The sequence below is a fragment of the Sinocyclocheilus anshuiensis genome, unplaced genomic scaffold, assembly GCF_001515605.1.
Source record: "Sinocyclocheilus anshuiensis isolate Anshui unplaced genomic scaffold, SAMN03320099.WGS_v1.1 scaffold145, whole genome shotgun sequence".
Lineage (NCBI taxonomy): Eukaryota > Metazoa > Chordata > Actinopteri > Cypriniformes > Cyprinidae > Sinocyclocheilus > Sinocyclocheilus anshuiensis.
Window position 1 is genome coordinate 2,462,172 of NW_015537973.1, and position 12,852 is coordinate 2,475,023.

The 12,852-nt window shown below is 39.4% G+C and overlaps 1 pseudogene; it reads left to right on the forward strand.

Annotated features, from left to right (window-relative positions):
* The first annotated feature begins 3,494 nt into the window (after positions 1-3,494).
* The window catches only part of LOC107671472 (von Willebrand factor A domain-containing protein 7-like), a 47,121-nt pseudogene continuing 37,763 nt past the window's right edge, over positions 3,495-12,852 (forward strand).

Consider the following 12,852-nt stretch of genomic DNA (forward strand, 5'->3'; position numbering starts at 1 on the left):
TATTTTGAATACATATTTTGAATTAAATGAATTAAAAAAAGATAACATTCGAGAAAGTAATAAGAATTGTCCATTTTATTCCATGGTGATTTTTAGCAGGTGAAAATCTGCCTTACAAAATCTGTAATCCATCTCCAAAGTGAATGATTACCTCTGAATGTTCCTGTGTGTTCACACGTAACTCTTATTAAATGTCTTTTTTTCCCCAAGAATAATAAACACAATCATAAACATGGATATTGTCTTATGCTTTTCAAATGAATCTTAATGCTTAAGTGTGTATTTCAGCATCACTTAGTTTCACCAATCACAGATAACTGAGAGTTTTGATCTTAGACCTAAAATTTCAATGCAAACTGACACCTATCTACTACATATAAAGTAACAATAATTTTAAGATCTGTCATTGTAAAGTAATGCCATGCAAAGTAACATTTTGTTAGAGCTAAAACCGGAGTGTTTAGGACTTTGATTTGTCCTGTGACAGCTGGGTTTAGCCCAACTAATTACATTACATAATCTTGTCTCATTTACAACAGTTAAAACTGGAGTACAATTATCAATTCATAAATTAGGAAATTCCAACTCACTCCAATTTGGGGCATGTTGAAATAAAATGGCAGAAACATTTCTGATTCAGTCAGCATGGATGCAGAGATCGTATTCATCGGGCAATTAAAATCTCTCATTTCCTGTCTAATGCTGACTGTTGATTTGTTGGCTTTGTTTTGATTATGCAATGTAGTATCCAGGATTGCCAGTTTAATCCACAGCTGTCATTTATCATCAAACAGGAATGTTTGGTTTCAGGCAGATACTGTGCTATCTAGACTACTGAAGGAATGCCAAACTTCATTCCAGCCCTAATCATACTTAGTCTTATTTGGCATTAAAACCTTTTCATGGTCTGTGTGGTTTGTAAGGGTGGTTGTGGGGAATGAAGTCAAGCTGCTTTCTTTGATCCTATCTGACATTTAAACCATTTTGTTTGCTGAGGACAACATCTTTGTTGGCAGGCATGTTTCTGGGTCAGCAGGCTTTGTTGGTCCTGGAACGACAATCCTGCCAAGTTATAACCCAAACCCTAATCATAACCTAAACCTTTAACTAAAGGGAATTTATAGATTGATAACAATGGTGTACAAGCCTCTAACCTTGGTACTAAGCCTAAGCCTAACATTAGTCCTCACACCTGATTGGTTGTCAGAAATCTTGTTCCAGGACTAATAAAAACCAAGTAGATCCTTTTTAAGAACAGCAAGGTGTGGGGGAATGAAATCCGTCTTCATTCCAGCCTAAACCATATCTATTTGTAAAAGGCGGGTAAGAGTGCACAAACCTGATTAAATGTGTGTTACTTTCTTTTTTGCTTCCATTCTCATTTAGTACCTCTTCACTATTTAGGGGATTCCATAGATCATAAACATGGTGGATTTATTTTGTTGATATGGTACTAGATTTATTTGTTTATATTTAATGAAAAGTATATAATTATGGTTAAAATGGAAGCACGTTGTCTTTCTCAAATTTGATAATTTATGCTGTCACTTATTTGCTGGTAGCCTTACAAGACTGACATGTCGCACTGATGTCATATGTAAAAAGATATAAATATACAAACGGAGCCTGCAAATGCATTATTCTTAAGCAAACCACAAGGTAATGTAAATATTCTATCCTTTTTCCCCCTTTGCTTTTGTAATTATGTTATCTTGCATTTACTGGAGACAATTCTGGCAATGTAGTGCATTACATTTATATTAGAAATTTACTATAATTTAGTATTTTTAATATTAAAAACGTTATATTTTAGAAATTTAAAACACAGTTGCTAGATTACATTTTGAAAGTAATTTAAAATAAATCTGAATATATTTTCCTCCTTGCTGTTTATTTCCTCTACTCATTTGAAAACTTTGACACTTTCTCTCTCAGCTGTACTCTTATTAGCTTTAAAGACCCCTAAAATACAATTATTTTACCATTTACTCACCCTCATATAATCATAAATCTATATGACTGTCTTCTGAAACAAAAGGAGAAATTTTCAATAGTCCTGGTAAAACCTCATCATACTGAGAAAAAAACTTAATTAACTTTTTGTCTTCCAGTAAAGACAATATGTTGGACAGGTTTGTGGTGAATTTGTTGTTAAATTTAAGATTTTTATTTGGGAGTTAAAATGTGTTAGATTGGAGTTTGGTTACAGAAGTGTTCCCAAACATTGTTCCAGAACCCCTTCAGCACTGCACTTTTTTAGTACCTAATCCAACACACCTGATTCAGTAGGGTGCTGCAAGACCTGAATTGGGTGTGTCAAAAAGGAGAGATCCAAAATATGTGTTTTGGTGCATGGGTCACCACTTTTATTTGTAATCTTTAATGTCCTCAAGATACAATCTGTTAAATAGAAAGCAGCAATGTTGGGAAGAGTTACTTTTAAAAGTAATGCATTACAATATTGTATTACTCCCTGAAAAGTATCTAATTACGTTACTTAGTTACTTTTTATGTAAAGTAATGCATTACATTACTTTTGCGTTACTTTTTAAATCTGGGCAGTGCATGCTTGTTTGTTTTTAATATAAAAACGTTTTATTTTTGGCAAATGCAAAAGCCCTTTCACACCAAAAGCCTCAGGCTGAAGGAAAAGTAAATTCATGTCTGTATAGAATGCAGAAGAAGAAAGATCAACACTTTTCAGCAATAAAAAATAAGAAGAAATGTTAGTTTATCTTGAGTAATTTTTGCTTATTAGTATGGTTGAATTGGATCATCGCAGGTCAGCAGCAAAGACACTGGTTAATAAAATGGGATTAAATACATAAAGGGTATTTGTATTATTTAACATGTTTAATTATTGCAGGTTTGTGTCATATTCTGAGTTGAGAGTTTTAAAAACTTTAAGTTTTTACTCATTCTGAGGAATACTGAATCAGTTTTTTGCTTTTTTTTTTGAGCGAGATGAATTAATGCATTTTTCACATTTATTCTATAACTAAAGTAACATCTTACTCCCGGTTTCTCTCAACATGCAGACAGGAGAGCTTTCAATCAATAAATGGGTAACTGGCGTTACTTATTTGAAAACGTAACTTAGACATTTTCTTGTAAATTAAAAAAGTAATGCGTTACTTTACTAGTTACTTGAAAAAAGTAATCTGATTACGTAACTTGCTTTACTTGTAATGCGTTACCCCAACACTGGTCAGCAGTACATACAATTAACGGATGGAAACTGGATAAGAAACTGAACTACTAACTAAAATGTGTAGATATCCAGGTGTTTAGTGCTGATTAGGAGACCTATAACAAGCAATTGACTGCAGATGGCAATACTCTGCAAGTTTAAGACATTATTCCACTCACCAGGATAATTGTTGAAGACACAGGAAGAAAAAGGAAAATATATAATATTTTATGAAAATTGATCACTTTTGTAAGAAATGATTTAATTCCCATTATACATTTTTCTACAGTTGTCGTGAACAGTCATGATTTCACTGGTTGTAGTGGCTGTATTTCTCCTCCAGGGGGCTCTATTTCAGCCCCCTCAGGCTGCAGCATTCAAAATCTTCCCTGCCAATGGATCCCTCACCCATCAACAAATCACTGAGGCAGCTTTCCTCCGCAAGATTGCGGAAGTGTGTCGTGACGTAGCCACTGCCCAGGGGAAAGACTTTGCGCTACCTGTAAGAAATGACTATGAGCGTGAACTACTTTGAGAACTACGCATTATGTTAAAAAATGATTTAATCAGAACTGAGATTATTCCTGCAACCTTATCACTCTGAATTGTCATGTAACCTTAGAAGATATATTGGCTATAATGAGCTATGACGTGAAAGGCAACAAAAGAGGACAGGAGAAAATGCTCTGGTTACTTGAGTAACCTCAGTTCCCTGAGATAAGGGAAGGAGCATTGCGTGGAACACTTTATGGGGTAAACTTCTGTTTACTTTATTACTGAAGCCTGATTTGTTCACGTTTGTGTAGTTGCACAAACCAATGGCGCTCTAACCTGCCAGAAGGGGAGGAGCCATCTGCTATATAAGTCGGCAGAGCACCATTTCATCAGAATCTTTCAACCGAAGCGTCAGTCATCGATTAGCATGCATGGCAACTTACACAACGTTCATTCCCTTATCTCCGGGAACCAAGGTTGCGCAAGTAACTGGATAATTCCCTTAACATAACATAACCCTCTCCACCTAGAAAAGGGGATTTTGGGTAAAATTTAGTGGACAAGATCCATGCCTGCAGGGCAGGGATGTCCAAGTTATAGAATCTGGCAAAGGTAGATGGCAACGACCATCCCGCAGCCGCACAATCTCACCAATAGAAATCCCGCTGGACCACGCCCAAGAGGAGGACATTCCTCTGGTGGAGTGGGCCCTCACACCTATAGGGCACTGCAAGCCTGCCACTGCAAGCCTCCTGAGGCAGCAGGACAACCAGTGGGAAGGCGTACAGGTGAGCGCTGGGCCAGTCATGGGTCAGGGCATCTCACTGCCTGGAAAAATAGATTGGGCAGCGAGAGTTGTCTTCTGAGGCGAAGAGGTCCCCCTCTGCATTTCCAAAGACCAACCAAATCATTTGAACCTTTTGGGGATGCCATCTCCATTCCCCTGGAGATACATTGTCCCTGGACAGCATGTCTGCCCCTTGGTTCAGTCTGCCCGACACATGAACTGCTCTTAGCGAGAGGAGTTTGCCTTGTGCCCATAACAGGAGGCGACGAGCCAACCTGTGAAGGGAGCGTGACATGAGTCTGGTGATTGATGTAGGCTACCACCGTCATGTTGTCTGAGCAAACCAGGACGTGGTGCACCTTGAGGCCGGTAGGAAGGTTTGTAGAGCCAGAAAAACTGCCATCATTTCGCAGCAGTTGATGTGCAGGCGTTTTTCCAGGTTTGACCAGCAGCAGCCGAGCGCCGGTTCACCCTCGTACAAAGCACCCCCACCCAGGTTCAAGGAATCTGTTGTGATTACCTTCCATGTGCAGGTCAGCTCCAACGGGACGCCTGATTGAAACAGATGAGAAGTTTTTCAAGGGGCCTTCCATGTGGAGGTCAGTTCCAACGGGACGCCTGATTGAAACAGATGAGAAGTTTTTCAAGGGGCCACAGCTCAGATGCAGTAGTGGGTTACCCTGACATAAAACTGGCTCAGGCATGGGACGGGACATGGGCTTTGAGCCAAAACTGAAGGGGCCGCATGTTGAGGTATCACAGATTTATAATAATAATAATAATAATTCATTACATTTATATAGCGCTTTTTCTAGGCACTCAAAGCGCTTTACATTGTCAGGGGGTATCTCCTCATCCACCACCAGTGTGCAGCATCCACCTGGATGATGCGACAGCAGCCATAGTGCGCCAGAACGCCCACCACACACCAGCTTATTGGTGGAGAGGAGACAGAGTGATGAAGCCAATCAGCAGATATGGGGATTGTTAGGAGGCCATGATGATCAGAGGCCAATGGGCAAATTTGTCCAGGATGCCAAGGTCACACCTCTACTCTTTTCGAAAGACATCCTGGGATTTTTAATGACCACAGAGAGTCAGGACCTCGGTTTAACGTCTCATCTGAAGGACGGTGCTTGTTGACAGTATAGTGTCCCGTTCACTATACTGGGGCGTTAGGACCCACACAGACCACAGGGTGAGCACCCCCTGCTGGCCTCACTAACACCTCTTCCAGCAGCAACCTAGTTTTCCCAGGAGGTCTCCCATCCAGGTACTGACCAGGCTCAGCCCTGCTTAGCTTCAGTGGGCCACCAGTCTTGGGCTACAGGGTGATTTGGCAGCCGACATGAGGCCGAGCATTCTCTGAAAAGCCCTGAGGGGACGTGAAGTCCCTGTTTTGAATGATGCCACCAATCGTTGAATAGTGAGGGAATAGTCACTTGAATAGTTCTGGCGTAATCCATGCCCGCATTTGGGCTGAATCGATAATCGTCTCCAGAAAGACCACTCTCTGTCTGGGAGACAAACTGCTCTTGGCTAAATTGATTTTTAACCCTAACACACTCCCAGTGGCTGAGCAGCAATGTGTGAGTGAAGAGTTTCCGTTCTGGCGCCACGTCTTGGTCAGTTCCTCTTGAACTACCGGCAAGAACTGGGCTGTTGGCGGGTGGATTGCTGATGGCGTCCCTTCAGGTACCACTCGTCAAGGAGGCCGGGGACGGGCTCTTCCGGAGCCAACCAAGCTAGGCCAAGATCCTCAATAGCCTTAGTAAGCATGCGGAACAGCTCAGCTGAGCAGACTGAGTGAGAGGAGGGGTATCAGGCTCTTCACCGGAACATGCCCACTCTTCTGCATCAGATGCCATTAAGGACATGGAGTCATCAATGGCAATCTCCTCCTCAGAAGCGTAGAAGGAAACAAAGCCTCTCACAGCCAATGAAGGGCATTTATCCTCATGTGTGAAGCACACTGGCGAGACGAGGGATTGTGGGGAGGGCAAAGCTCGTGGCATGACATTTGTAGTAACGTCAGAAAATTTGGTCTTTGTCAGTGCCAGATGGCTGCAGGGGAAGGCTTCCACTTCTTCCACTTTCGGGGCTCTTCTAGGGCAGTGAGCAGCTGGTTGAGCTTCTTCCTTTTTCTTTCTTTGTCTTCTTGATGGCAGAGTTAGCGAAGAGATGATCTTGTCGCTGAAGGAGAAACATTCTGATGAAATGGCACTTTGAGCCGGCTCCTCCTCTTCTGGCGGGTTAGAGCGCCATTGGTTTGTGCAGCTACACAAACATGAACAAATTAGGCTTCAGTACTGGAGTAAACAGGAGTTTATAACGTGTTTCATGCAACGGGAGAGACCGTTCAAAAGGGAATATATATATATGGTGTAATTTGCCATCTACCTGCAAGGGCAAAAATGTCCATGCACTTTTTTTGCACTTAAAACAATAGAAATAAAATGATTTATTATTTACTTATATTCATATAATTTTCATTTATTATTTAAATGATAAAAAATAATAATAATGAAATAAACAATTTATCTAAATGCTTTCTGAAAAAGCTCAAACATGTTTGTTAAAGCTAGTTATTAAAAAAAAATTGGTCCAAGTTTAAGACCAAACATGGACTGCTGATTGAGCCCTACTTATGGTTACTGGCTCAATGCTCATTTTTTCCTCCCTGTACTTCTCACCCCAGATCAACAACAAACTGACTGCAACTACCGTCCAGAGAGCCTGCTCAGATTCATATTCCTCCTTATTAAAACTATCCACTTTCAGTCTGGCTGTTGTTCAGACTTCCCTTAGCAATGCAGCTGTGGATAGAAATCAGTTCAGTACTGCTCATCATTTTGATAATGAAGATTTCAAAAATGGACGGGACCTCATCACACAGGGCATAGCTGCTGTGAAAGTCAGCATCAAAAAGGGGAAATATTTGTCTGCCCGCTCCAGTCTTGGGGCTGTATGTCATACTTTACAGGTATGTAAGTCCTGGTTAGTCCCTGTAAATATGTGTGTGAAGGTAATTTTATTTTTATGCTGGCCTCAAGCCATGAAATTTAGTAATGTTCAGTATTTTTAATCAATATCAAGATTGGCATTTTATGTAATTCTGGAAGATCAATTTCATCTGACGTGCTTTAAAAAAAAAAAAAAAGATACATTTAAAATATGCACAATATAACACTAATGTGTGTTTGTGGACTTTAAAGGGTTGCAAAGTATACTGTGTTTAGCATTGACTTTATCAGTGGTTTATAATGAGCTACAACAGGACAACACTACAATAGGACAACACTGAATATATACATTTTCAAGTTAGAAAATTAATGTGTTTTTGTGTGCAGGATTTCTATAGCCACAGTAATTGGGTGGAATTGAGAAGCATTGCTCCTTTCAACACTCTCATCAAACCCGAGCTTCCTCTCAACAACCTAGCAAGTACTGTGCTGAATTTCCCAATTAACTGTATCATACGATCTTAATGTCAAGTGATTTGTATATATTTCTGGATGGATGTGTCTAGGTCCCAATACAAAAACATGTAAAAGCTGTGACGGAGAAAACTGCACTGACAACATTCTCCAAGAGGTACTACAGCAGAAGATATTAACTTCAGGATATTTCAACCTTTTTCTCCCAACCAAACCTACAGGTAGGGAAGCTTAGCAACTCATACATTAGCATTGGTAGATAGTTGTGTTTTGGCTTTTTAGGCCAATCATATACAGTCACCGAACCTGAACATGTAATACACGCTGAATCTCCTGAGATAGAATGAATATGTAAATTGAAAACGTAGTAGTTATGAAAAGTGCTATTTCTATCTTCTAACTACACCGTAAGATTATAAAAAAAGCCCCCCCCTCCCCTCCCCACTGAATGTGATTTTGAAGGGTCCCCATAGCAAAAGGGCCCAGAATTCCTAGCGACACCACTGCTACACTCACAAACACTTGGTTTAAACAAAAATATATTTAACTCTTTCAGGCAAGTGTAGCCATGGCAGTGCTCTTGACAGGACCAGTTATAGAGAGCCCACTGGAGGCATCAATAAGGACGACATCAGCTCGAATCATGGTTTCCTTCATAAGCGTGCTGCTGAAATGGCCATCAACGCTACTATGGAACTGCTGGAAGACATCCGACTGGCCACAGGCAATGTAGCCTTTCTTCGGTAAGACCTTTTTCTTCTTCGTCCTTTTATGCTTTTAGTAGCACATTTATGCAGGTTTTCGGAAGCCATGTAATTAATATGCTAGTCATGCCATCACTCATAGATATTAAATATCCCTAACACTTCTTCACATTCAAATCTCTAGCTTCTAATGCACACATTAGGTCAACACTGGTAAAATTATTGCTTAAATATTTGTTTCCCTTTCATCTCTCTCTCTCTCTATCTCTCTCTCTCTCAGATTGATGGGCCTCACTCAGACCTCAGTTCTGGCTTTTGTGTTTGACACCACCAGCAGTTTGTCAAATTACATTGCAGAGGCCAAGAGTGTGTCCATCAGTATCATAGACAGCAGAAGAGGAAGGAGAGGGGGGGATATAGTGTGAAATATATATATATATATATATATATATATATATACAGTATATATTAACTATTTCTATAAAATAGTGTATATGAACATTCTGTATTGATATGGATTAAAAGTTTGTTCCATGAAATTTAGAAAGCCATTTGTGTATTGGTACTTTAAAATAAAATGAAACTAAAACATTCACCATACAGTATTTATATTGTTCCATATACATCCACCACAGTTTATACTGAAAATTCACTTTGCATGTTCTTGCTCTTGTAGCGACGTGTTTGTGTCTTACACAGATTTCGGACCTCTGATAAAAACTGGGGATGCAGATATATTCAAAGAGAAAGTCAATTCCCTGTCTGCATCTGATAGTTTAAACCCAGGGATGTGTCTGTCAGGACTGCTGGTGAGTGTGTTTATTGTCTTTTAGATAGTGATATAAACTTTCATTCAACCTAAGAAAAGTTTACACTGAAACCAGTACAATAAGAAACAAATGGCGAAGTACAGTATTTATTTTAAAAGTTCAGATTTAGAAGAAATCATTGTGGTAAGCGTTGATATCATTATAATACTACAAGTTTTTGTCTTGTTTGTTTCATTGTTTCATGAATCTATAGTTGACACTGACAAGAGCTCCTCCATCATCAGATGTCTTTGTCTTCACTGATGGTGCAGCAAAGGACACAGAATTAAAAAGAGCAGTTGAGGCCATAATGCAAAGCACCCAGTCAAAAGTGAGTGCCTGCAGAACTGCTTGATTTGTTTCTTCAGTTAGGATCAATTATGTTAGAGATACTTTGTCTTAAGATTTTTCTTTCTTCCTGCACTCCAGGTCACTTTCTTGCTGACAAACTCCATCTCAACACGCAGTCAACAGAATGCCTCATTATCAAGATCATTGTCTCAGTCAGACATACAGTTGTACAGAGACCTGGCCCATGTTTCTGGTGGACAACCCATAGAGGTCACAAACTCTACTCAGGCCACTGCAGTCATTACAGATTTAATCATAGCTGACCTGGTATGTTCCAACAATGAGATCACAATGTTACGTTATTTATTACTAATATATATTAACGATACTTATATCATCACTATTAGACATGCATTTTATAATGTAAATGTAATTTGCATTATGCCACCAGTCGTATTCTAATCGAAATGCTTTAGTTTGTGCTGTGCTGTTCTTAGGGGGAATCTCTGCAGCGCTCTAATGTGGTAAAACCTGTTTCTTGAAGGTCACGGTTCTTCAGGTAGAGAGAAGTCCACTCAAGGCATAAAACTTTTCTTTTGTGCTGGATCCAACTCTGTCCAACGTGACTGTGTATATCATAGGAGACTCTACAGCCTTTACCATCTACAGCCCTATTGGTACAGCAACACATTTATGAACAGAATGCTACAGTTCTATACTGCATGTGCTCAATTAATTTCATAATTTTTAAAATGATACTCCACCCATGAATGAAAATTCTCTCAATTACTCACCCTCATGCAGTCCCAGATGTATCTGAGTTTCTTCAGATTAACACAGACAGATTTCTAAAAAAAAAAAACATAATCCATCTCTATCGGTTCATTTAATGTAAGTAGAGAGGAGCCCCAAAGCTGATGCTTCAAAAACCACACAAAGCAAACACAATGGTAATCCATACGACCACAGATGTTTAATCAATTAGTTCTGAAGCTAAACATTAGGTGTAGGTTGGAAACCATTGCTTCTGGCCAAATGTCATACATCTGTGATGGCATGTGATTAAGTAAATGATGATAGAAGATTAAATTTTTTCGGGTGTTGTATACCTTTAAAGCTCCATAGAATGTTTGGGCTCTGCAATTAGGATTATGTAATAATTATTGTGCAGATAACATCTGATTTACTGGATGCCACTCTTAATGTAATTATACATTTTCATGCCCACACCTTCAGGTGTGTCTCAGTCAGGTTCAGTGGAAGATGGTCCTCTGGGCAGCATCCTGACTGTAGGGAATCTAAAGAGAGTAAAACTCAACTCTGACAACCAGACAGGGGAATGGAAGATCAGCATTGACTCTACAAGCTCCTTCAGTCTTAATTTGTAGATTATTTTTCCACATGTTTCTATGGTATACTGAAAAATAATGATAAGTACATCATAAGTTTTAAAGGCTTTTATTGGCAAAAAAATATAATGAGTCAATATTTACAGTCATGGGCGACATTAGGGGGGGCAAATTGTTAGTCATGGAATCCATGATGTCGGCCCCACTGCAATTGGAGCACTTAGCCAAGCGCTAAATACCCTCAATGTGTTTTTGCAGCGTTGAGCAATGTAACCAATCACAGACATATCTGTTGATTTCTTGAACGAAATGGCCAATCAGAGGGAATCTAAAGAGAGTAAAACTCAACTCTGACAACCAGACAGGGGAATGGAAGATCAGCATTGACTCTACAAGCTCCTTCAGTCTTAAAGTTATTGGTAAAGTTTATATTTCTACATTAAAAATGGGAGTAAAATACTTATCTCTTATGCTTTCTAAAGCTCTTATGCTTTCACTTCACAGAAAATAATTTCTCTCTGTTTGTCAAAGCACAATGAATGCCTATATGCCATAATTCAAAATTCCTTCAATTGTAAATTCGCAGGTCAGAGTTCTGTGGACGTCCTCTGTTATTTTGTGGAGATAGTTGAGGGAGGTCATGGAGACTCATGGGGACAGAGTTTCACCCGCCCTTTTATTGGTACGACATCATGCATCATCCATCCATCCATTCTCCAAACCACTTGTTCTCTGTCATGCTGCAGACATCATGCATCATATTTTATATTGAAAATATATTTTTTTAATGTCACTAGTTCTGAAAAAAAAAAATAAAATAAAAAATAAAATAATATATATATATATATATCTGATTATAACAGAACTTTGTGAGATCGCGATGAACGAAGATGAGTGACGCTTTTTAGTGATAAAGGGAGCGCACTTTGCACACTTTCTAGGGTATAATTCAATCAGAATTTGTATGAAACTTTCATTTTTCGGACACATACACCCTGCAAAGTTTCAGGAATGACATTCGCATATTTATGCGGGATTCACTCTCGAAATAGCAGTGATTGACACTGAACATAAAATATATGTGAAAGCAGCCCCAGTGATTTAATTTTGGAACCGGTCCTGGCCAAACCTCGACAGCGAATGACCCGAGTGAGATCTAATTCATGGACCAAAAGTGTGTGTAAACTTTGAGATCGGGACATATCAACCAGTAATTCAATTTGATTTCCAGTAACGGACGGTAGAAATGTTTTTGTTTTGATGCTTACATCCGAAAAAAAATTATTTTGCTTTTATTTATTTTTTGCTTTTTTTTTTCTTGCCCCCCCTGACTCGAGTCAAATTTCGCCCATGTTTACAGTGTTGACCCTTGTTCTTCATAACCTCTGAAATTCGCTCTGGCATGCTGGATATTAGCTTCTGGGCCAAATCCTGACTGATGGCGATCCATTCTTGCCTTATTAGTTTTCGGAGTTAATCACTATTTGTGGGCTTCTGCTTGTCCACTCGCCATTTGAGGACTGACCACAGGTTCTCTATGGGATTGAGATCCGGGGAGTTGCCTGGCCACGGATCCAAAATTTCTATGTAACGATCTTCGAGCCACGTCTTTATCACTCTTGCTTTGTGACATGGTGGTCCATCATGCTGGAAAATTAACGTATCATCACCAAATTGCTCATGGATCGTTGGAAGAAGTCGCTCTTGCAGGACGTTTTGATAACATTCTTTATTCCTGGCAGTGTTTTTGGGCAGAATTATAAGAGAGCCCACTCCCTTGGTTGAAAAGC